General features: G+C 36.3%; 1 pseudogene; it reads right to left on the bottom strand.

The window, feature by feature from the left end:
• Positions 1–3,671: 3,671 nt before the first annotated feature.
• Positions 3,672–10,458, bottom strand: part of LOC129315616 (rhomboid-like protein 11, chloroplastic) — a 57,688-nt pseudogene continuing 50,901 nt past the window's right edge.

The raw sequence follows: 10,458 nt of genomic DNA, 5'->3' as shown, positions 1-10,458 counted from the left end.
GTAAAGACAAGCACTCACTAAATGCCCTACTTAGGTAGGGGTCCTATTTGGGTAGGCACTTCCTTACTGCTCGAAGCCCTGTATAGACAGGCACCTACCAAACTCCCTACTTTGATAGGCACTTCCTTACTGCTCGAAGCCCTATAAAGACAAGCACCTACTAAAAGCCCTACTTAGATAGGCACTTATCATTCATAGCCCTGCAAAAAGAGGCTTACTTAGGTAGGCAACAAAATACATGTTTCCTTCTTCATTCATTTCTATGATAAGAATATCATCTCTTGAAATCCTCACTTAGAAAGCAAATGGAGAGGGCCATCTAGTCAACATATATTTTATTTGTATCATAGTAAATTGTTTACAGTGTCTTTTTATATTTTATTTGGTCATTTCCATTTTGCATCGCATTGCTAAAAAATCATTTTTATCATGTTTGTTATCTAATAGTCTCACATTTAATCATATCTTGTTGTGTCAGGGGCAATTAGGTCATTTCATAGATATTGCACAGTCGATCAAAATACATGTTCTATCTTTGCTTGTCACTTATGTAAGAATTCAAAAACACATCTTTTCATGTACTTACATAAGAAACAAGTAAAGAGGGGCAACTGTGAATACTGTATTTTGTCCGGGCATTTTTTAAATTTAATAACAATAATAATAAATTCAACCAAAAACATATAAAAATACAAAAATGAAACTTGATTCTTTTTAGGATTACATTTTTTTAAAAAATATATAATAATATAATAAATTTTAAAAAAAATATATCTTGCTTAAATCTTGAAAAATCTCTCTCAAATTATTTCAACAATGAGAAAATTATGAGAATCAAGTTTTTAAAAATTAACTATTTTTAAATTCTTGTAGATTTGATTGTCTCCCTTATATGTATATATAAATGATTATAATAAACATAATTAAAAACTAAAAAAAGAGAGAGTTAGGTTTCTTTTTAAAAATACATACATACATATATATATATATGTATGTATGTATGTATGTGTATGTGTGTGTGTGTGTGTGTGTGTGAATTAAGGGTTAAATGCTAGAAAATCTAGCATTTAACCCATATTTTTGTCCTTCATCCAGACGCAGTACTAGGGAAAGAGAAAAAAATAAAGACCAAAGCATGCACACAAAACACATAATAGAGAAATGCGAAAAGTAGATACAAACTAAGGGTTAAACACTAGAAAAACTAGCATTTAACTAACAATTCGGTCCTTTGTCCAGATGCAGCACTAGGGAAAGAAAAAAGAAAAATAGACACTAAAGCATGCATACGAAACACACGATAAAGAGACACGAAGAGCAGCTGTAAAAGGCATTTTCCTTGGCGCAGAAGACATACACTTACATGAAAGGCACAGAGAAAAGAAACCAAGAGTAGCAGACAGCAGACCTGAACGTTTAGCCATGCATAAAGTGAAACACAGAAGAAAAGAAAAACAGAGTAGAAATGTAGCCATATAAAAATGCAGAGAAAGAGCACTGTACTTTTTGGCCGAAAATGAGGAAGGCAGAAAAGAAGATAAACACATAGAATAGATATAGAGAGCTAATGTTTCAGCTGCACAGTAGAGATGCACGAGCAAAATAGAAACACAGAGAGTGAAGGAGATAGAGGAAAATACAGAAAGAGAGAGAGAGAGAGACAGAAAGTAGAGAGCAAGTACATACACAAAAAAGTCAACCACATGAAACCACAGGGAAAAACAGAGAGAGCAGCTTCACGTACACACACAGAGATAGAAGCTTAGAGGAAGGAAGAAGGAGAAGTACACGGCAAGAGGAATAGGGAGCTTTAGCCATAAAATAGAGCCCTCATGCAAGGAGAGCAAGATGACAATGAAAGGCAAAGGAGGAAAGGTTTCTCTACCCAAAAAAAAAATGAAGATTGCATCTTACATGTAGGAAAGATTAGCATTTCAGTTCAAAAGCGTGATTGAGATCTAACTATAAGCTGAGATTTAAACCCTTGTTTTGGTTATTAACTCTCCCTTCTCTTTCACTCCTTCTATGCATTTTCTTTGGGTATTCCAGAGTTGTTTCCATCACTGCAAGAAGTTTGATTTGCAGTGAAAACTTACTCCTAGCCAATAGCAGCCTTGAGGTCTTCTAGACCGCCAGTGCCATCTGGGGTCATGGCAAACATGGCTCCTTGAACCTCAATGGTAGCCCCTTGATCTTCTACATGCCCCATCACCTCTGGGCCATGTCCTGAGAAACCTCAAGTGGATCTATAGGGATTAGCTCAAGGATTTCTGTAGAGGCAACCCCTTAGGAGTCTACGGTTGTTTAAGCAATGGTAGAGGTGGAGGAGGTGACCACCTGAAGGTCTAGCATGTGCTCAGATATGGTAGTAGAAGTGACTACTAGGGGGCTCAGGAGCTGGATCTCTAGCCTTTCATGTTGAAGGGGACTCACCTTATTGTCATCAGATTCTGCCAATAAGATCATCATTCACTGGTACTTGTGTATATACTTTCCCTTTTAGGGAATAGGTCCAGCTAGAAGAGGAGTGGAGGAAGGATGATTGATGGGAGGAGGTGTTATGTTCTTCATCCTCTTAGAGTCAGGCAAAGGAGACAGAGCCTGCTTCCTCTTGTTAGGTCCATCTCCTTTATTTAGGCAGCTTGAGGAGTGGGTCTTCTTAACCCTGAGCTTCTTTAGGATCGAGACTTAAGAGGATGCATCGTCCTAATCCATCCCTTAGATAATGGTCCTTAGTGAGGGGGCTATCTGGGTCTCTGAAGCAACAGGGGCATCAATGTTTCCCTTTAAGTACATCATCAGCACATCAAATTGTGTCCAATCACGGCCTATAAAAAGTAAAAATAGGTTAGACTTCATTATAAGGTAAAAGAAGGCAAGGTGGAAGAAAATTGAACACAAGAAATAATACTTATTGGTATAGCTTCTTATTATATGCCTAAAGTGCTGGGGCCACCATTTGTTAAAGCGAAGACAAGCATCTCTATCTATAAGCTCCACCTTACATTGTCTTTGGGTGGTGTGTAGGATGGCTATTTGGTTAATAGCCTCCAGTCTAGGATCTCTATGCTAATCTATGGGATAGCCCTTGAGGGATGCACTGGTTCAATCCAAATTGGCCTGCCACCAGTTAAGGATGATAAGACTTTAAATAGACCTTTAGAGACTTGGAGGAGGAGCTAGTGTATGGTAAACACATCTTGGGAGTAGTGGCTGAGATGACAACCTCATCCCTTGGTAATGGGGTGGGCTTATTCTTTTGATCCACCAAATATCTGTACCAAGTAGAAAGGCAGCGGTCCAAAATGTTCAAAGCCTTCAAGGTCCTTCACAAGGACTAGCTCTACTGACTGAAGAACTTGAAGAAGTTCTTTAAGTCGGTCAGTGAATGACCAGCTAGAAGGTAGGTGAAGGGGTGGTTAGCTTGGGAATCTTCAAGGAAGGGTTCTCGATGAAGAAGAGGAAAGTAGGCTGTCATCCATAGCTTCAAGAACCAGACGGGCCCATAGAAGTTGTTAAAGGGCTTCTTATCAGCAACTCCCTCATGCCATCATAGAGGCGGCACAAAAGCATTGTCCCCAAGACTATTTGATTATCGTAGATGAAGGACTGGGCAATCCTTAAGTACAACTACATGGGCTTCCCACCCCTTGGGTCCAGGATCCACTAGCTCAGTAGAATCCAGACAAAGACAAGTGCTCCATAAGGGTGATGGGCTCATCAACTGGCTTCTTGGAGAACAGCTCCATGATCTTTATATAGGAGCCCATGCTCCTAATCTTGCTCTCTAATTCAGCTGAGAGGGTGATGTAGGAATCATGCCTCTCAGGAATTGCATAGAAGTTCTCCTCCCCAGTGATAGGTAGCCCCAGGTACATAAAGATGTCCCATAATATGATGGACATGGGACTTAGTTTGAATATGAAGGCATTGCAACCCGAAGCCTAGAAACATAAAAAGGCTGTGAGAAGGTCGACTGGGATGTTGACGTCGGCCAAGGATAGCCTAGAAACCTATCTCCTTCTATTGGAGTGTATAAGTCTGCTTCAAGCATCTAACCCAGTTGACCTAAGTGTGCGAAGACTGGGGCCAGTTCCTAAGCTTTTGGCAAGATGACTTAGGAAAAGGCGAGGTTGTCCGGGCTAAGAGTAAGTTGTGGATGGAGGTTAGCGGCCATGGATTTAGTTGAGTGGGGGCTGTCACTTCAGATAAGTCAGGAGACATGGTTAGGTACTCAACGTTGCTTTTATTAGAGATTTGAAAACTCTAACGCAAAGTACTCGAGAAAAATAAAGAATAGTTAGTATATTCCCCTTAATAGAATAGATGGGCTAAATAGGAAAAGTAAAAATCTTACCAGAATGTGACAAAATCATAGAATGAAGAATTCTCTTATAATGAAAAAATAAAAAAAATCAAAATGAAGACCTAATTCAAGGGAAATAAGGGTTTTTACAATCAAATACATACCATTACAAATTTACCAAGTGAGGTAATAGGATTTTAGATAGTTACTAGAGAATCAAGAAAATTTCTAGTAGATGGGGAAGACAGAGCAATAGTAAAGGTGATGGCAGAAGTGGAGGAAGCTATTTGAGGGCAAAGGAAAGATTGGAGCAAGAGAGGAAAATGCTTGAATGATAAGAAATGGTAGAAAGGGCAAGAGAAGTAACCAAAAAGGAAAACAAGTTTATATTAATAAAGGGTGCTTAGAGATGAAGCGACATTTCAGTTTTTTCAAACATGCCATGTGGCTTATGTTATCAGCCACTAGCACGCGAGGGGCATTATTTGGGCTAAAATATGAAATGTTGCTCAGAGAGGTCATAGGGCTAGTTAGACTGAGTAACTAAAGATTCAGGCCCAATACGAATAAAGGGGCTAGCCTTGAAGCTCAATAAAGGCCATGATAAAATAAACATGCCGAAATCCCGCTAGTTACAAACATTGGATTGTTGGCACAAGAAGACACAATCTCAAGTAATTCTAGAATCTGCGGACATCATGCCCAAGTATCTCGATAAGATGGAGAATATGGAATAAAGACCGTGCCATGAGTTTCATGAGATCCCTAATTCCTCAGCAAAATGTGTTAGGTCTTAAGGGAGAGGCTACCACCACTCTGACACTATAAATAGAAGATGAAGACATAGAAGAAAGTCAGTCAACACTCAATCAAAGACTCACATCTTTACACCTTTTAGTCTTTAATTTTATCAGTTAGTTTTACTTTCAATTTAGACTTGTAACTTCTCGCATTTCAATAAAAATCAAACACTTGTTCTACTAAAACCTTGTGTATCTTTTACATCAGAGTGAATTATGGTAAGGGAGCTCAGGACCCCTTTGTTATCAATTGAGACTTAGCATCTCTAGCAGGCTTGGTATTTGTTGTTCACACAAACAACAATTCATGTGGCTCTTGCTCAAATGAGTCATAATGCTATAGATGTATCTATAGAAAAGTGAATATTTATAGAATTTCATTAGGTTTGGTGTAGCAACTAATTATGTTTCCTGAACCTCATTAAAGAAATTAAAAAAAAACTATGAAAGGGAATAAACCATACACATTTAGTGGCTATTTCTCTTAATGAATCAACTATGAGAATAGTTTTGAGCCCTATACTTGCAACCATTTTTGCAGAAATCCTATGGAAGCAGAAAGAAATAAATCAGTCAACTAAAAAACATATTAAATCTCCAATAGAAAAACCAAACATAAATTTAGACAAATAGAAAGAGGAATGAGGATAGGTAGCAACTCTTGTAGCAAACCTATGTTGGGTAAGGAAAAACATGCTCGTTCCTACGTTTGAGCTATGTAAGAAATATGATTAAATGTGCTGAGTAGGACATTGACCTAGAAAATAGATTTAGGGTTAAACTAATCTAGGCCATTAGTTGGTATCGCTAGGTGAATAGAAACTTGGTAAAATAGTTGGAAAAAAAAAATCAAACCACAAATCAAAACATTAACAAAATACTTATAACTTTCTATATTAATGCCAAAATATAAGGACCTGCTTTTAGTTTGATTAATTCATGGTCCTTATGTTAAGGCCAACTCAAGACCATTCATAGTCTTTATGTTAAAGTGTTAAACTACAAAATCAAGCCGAACTCTTAGTCCTCCTATTGCTTTTGTTAAGGTTTTGATTAATGCTTTACTCCTTCTTTAGGTTTTTAAGGTTCTATAAAGACTTTTACATGAAAAGTTTCATCCAAGCTTTAAAACAAAATCTTCAACAACTCATTTATTGATAATTCCATGTATATATCGATAATCACACACTCACCTTTCTTAGTTTCATCTCTTAATATTTTTTAACCCTCTTAACGATTATAAATCTTCATTTAGTAGTTAACACTTATTTTTTTTACTCTAAATAATAGACCACATTAAGTGATTTTAGCAACCAAAAGTGAGAGAGAGAATTCCTTGATTTATTGAAAAATTGACAATTAAGAGATCATCTTTATTTTACATTATGTACCCATTAAAATAATTTTTTAAAAATAAAAAATAAAAAATAAAAAAATTAAATATTTAATCTAGATAGTTCAGATTTGGTGCTCATCACCAAGTAGTCAACACTAAAACTCATTCCATCTGTAATGAGGGACATAAGGGCCTGCAAAACCTTAATGAAATAGTAGAACTCTAAGGTTAGGTATATTATGATGAATAGAAGTAGTTCACACAGCTTGGAGGCTAAACCTATATAAATCTTTATAGTTTATTATACTTCCTTTACTGTCTGACTTAGGGTGACATCTTTCTAAGTTGCTTAGTTTTTTAGTTTGTTATGTACTTGTGTTTATTTTAACAATTTGATCACACAATTCAACCACCCTCTTTAGGTTACTTTGCTTCTAGCAATTCTCTTAACTCGTGAACCTTTCAAAGGGTAATAAAATATATTTCCTCTAAAAAAACCAAATATCTTTAAAATGAAGCTTAAAGAAGTATCAAAACAAATCATCCCTCGTTATAGAATGTGTATAATTGGCAATTTCACCACATTGAATTGTGAACCTGCCAATATGCTTTAATGTTATTTATGTGTCATCTCAACGAATAATGTGAAGTCTAGGATTCTATAGCCCTTGGGATGAGGGTTTTCTCAATCAATATACTCAGAATATGGCTTTGCAAATGTAGGCTAGCTAATTGGTCTTAGCCTTGGCTTGTAAATATTTTGAATGGCTGATAACCTATAGAAATTTATGTCATCTTAGTATATTTTCCTATAATTTCATATGCTTTTTGATGAAATTGTGAATACTTTTGATACATAGAATTGGAAAATATGCATATCTCACACTTGGGTTTAAATGACAATCTTGGTATAAAATGTGCATAATTTTTTTTATCTTGGTATAATTAATATTGGACTTCACAAAATTTCTTGCCTTCTTAGGTTGTTAGAGCATTATTTGAGGAGTAAAGAAGGAGTTATGAAGTCATTACTATTGGATAAGGAGGCGCAGTGGAAGATTGAAATTTTAAATTCCACGAGCGTTATGGCAAATGTTGGTAAAAGCTTTGGCACGGTCTGGCCAAGTGTTGGCAACCTCAGGCAATGCTCATGAAAAGTGATGCAGCATTGTGGCAAGTGTTAGCAAAGCTTTATCACAGTTAGGGTAAGAGTTGGCAACCTTAGGCAATACCTGTGGTAAATATTACTAAGGTCCATACTTGGCATAGGCAAGTCCTGGCATGTTCGGACCAGCCTAGGGCAAGTCCTAACTATGTAAAAAGAAAGTCTTACCCATACTAAAATGAAATCTACTCATTACATTTGTAATTTTTTGGTTTTATTAATTCAAACTCATCTCCCTTGATATGTTAGGGGGTCCGGCCATTGGAGCCGCCGCCCGAGGAGGTCGTATTCTTTGTCATAATCAAAAATCTTAGAAAATTCTCGGGTGTCCAAAAATTATGAAACTTAGCATATTTTATCCTCGTATGATGCCTAAGAAGCCTACAGAAAATTGTGTGAATTGGAGGTCTCTAGGTCCTTTAAATGGGGTGTTGTCGTTTGAGTAAAATGTATATCAGTTCGTGCTAGAGTAGAAAAAGCCCATGTTGCTCCTTGGGGGGGCACCCAACCCTAGGGGAGTCCTACCTTATTTTCTTATAGACCCTTAAGAACCATACACCAGTGCCTAATGCACAGAGCTTTAGTGCGTTACATGATGCGTTTTTAAATATAATGGAGGTTTGGGCAGGTGTAACCTCCTCTTATATCCACTTAATATAAAAGAAGATTACGGTGTTACCACTATCTCTTATCATTCATCATAATAAATTTTCATTTCAAAAGCTTCGGCTGAAGACTTTTTTTTATAAAATTGATCAGTTCATAGCACAATCAAAGAAAAACACAACAGAAATAAATCATACACTCCTCAATTACATAGTGGACATAACCCACCAGCATTTCTATCTCAAATTCCATGCAATTCAGCATATAAATAAACTAAAATTTTGGTCAGTGCACCGCGGCCTGTGGCACAAAGCCACACGCTTGCCCTGTCTATGTTGTGGGCTGTGGAATGTGTCACCATGCACCGCAATGCGCTTGTTTGTATTTTTGCTATCATTTTGACAACAAAAATGATGAACTTCCAACATGCGCCAATTTCTCATACGAGTTTTGCTTAAAGTGATTCAAGCATCCACACGAAGCTTAACTCGTATGCTAACTAATGAGATAGGTTTGGACACAATCTAACGATTCAATCAAAATTTAGACACACAAGTGCAAAAAGTCACTTTTTCTGAAAATTTTGCTCACCTAGGCACTCAAATTGATCCCTTACCCTCATTAGACCATACTAGGCATTGAACCAAGTCCAAAAGGATCTAATACACGTAATTGACCATAATTAATTACAATCATACTCAGATATTGAAATTTGACCCTTTTGTGGTCAATTTCCACAATTAACTAACTTAACATACTATGTCATTTCTTGGCATAACTTAGCCCACTTGGCTATTTCTCAACTCATACATATGCAATCATATTCATAATACAATCTTAGCCTCTAAATTACTCATTTCATCATAATTTGTCCATTTGCTTAAGATTCACCAACACAAACAACGATTTCACACAAATACTTCAAGTTATAGCCCTTTTGTTTCAAACAACACATATATACAATCAATCGAGATAAACTTCATAAAAGCTCAATTCAATACATGTGTGCAACCCTATAGCAACTCATATACACTTATATATACAATCTTTCAGTTCAGTTCATTATAAAACCTCAGGGTACGCGGCTTCACAACTCAAGCTAGTCCAGGCTCTCTTCCTTTGGCTTGATCACTTCCCGGTCTTGTAAACATATAACCACAGGGGTGAGATAAGAATCTCAGTAATAGAATAACTCACTCCGATTGACTATCACATGCAACAATATAAAAGTAAACATAGTATACCATTAAAACCTCATAAAGTATTATTTACATCACATATTACATTTCATTTTCAAATTTTCATCAATCCCAAAGGATTCCATGTTATCTCAAGATATTTCATCATATCACATAAAATACTAGATGATCTCTACCAACCAAACCTCCAAATCACCTCGACACGAAACCATAAGCTCATCTCAGATTAATGTACATTTCATTAGTCTTGAGCTCACCTGCAGTGGTAGAATTACCCAGCCAAAGATGCTCTAATGCACAATATGGACTATGGTCTCCCCCAATACACACAATGGGGTGTCATTGACTACAACCCGTATCACAAAGATACTAAGGAGTCTATCATCTCTAACATTATACCTTAATAGGCAGCAAGGAGATCTTTTCCAACATCACAACTTTTAAGGTACCAAGGAGAATTGTTTCCAACACCGTACCCTAACAGGGTACTAAGAAAACCTTGCTATATAGTCTTTATCATCTCTTTTTACTCAGGTGAACTCCTACCTCTCAAATCATGCTTTCTTGAAACATTTAAGGTTCCATTTTATCATTTAACACTTTCTTATACATAACATATAATACTTTTCATTACAAAATACATTTCCATACTTATTTGAATCAAAATCCATTTCACACACAATAATTACTCAATGCTATAAACCATGCTTAATTCGAAACTATTTCATGCATCACATATCATACTAACATACAATTATAATAAATAGTCAAGTAAAGAAAGCTATCCAGTTACCTCAGCCCTTCTATCAATAGAAAGGTTACCCATGAATTTTCACTATTACACAAGCTTATCTCAAGCTTCCTTTCTCTATACACGTGTCCAATATGTCAATCTAAACACATTTGACACATTTTAGTCATTTGATCCATTTTGACCAAAAACTCATTTTTACTACTTAGGGCTATATTTATCTATAAACTCTTTTACATTTATCCATTCTAAATCCATGGCTACCCAATTACTACTTTACATCACTTTAACCGGT

The sequence above is a fragment of the Prosopis cineraria genome, unplaced genomic scaffold (genome assembly GCF_029017545.1).
Source record: "Prosopis cineraria cultivar Desert tree isolate PC_DT_omini unplaced genomic scaffold, ASM2901754v1 PC7, whole genome shotgun sequence".
Taxonomy (NCBI): Eukaryota; Viridiplantae; Streptophyta; class Magnoliopsida; order Fabales; family Fabaceae; genus Prosopis; species Prosopis cineraria.
This window is presented reverse-complemented; position numbering and strand designations above follow the sequence as displayed.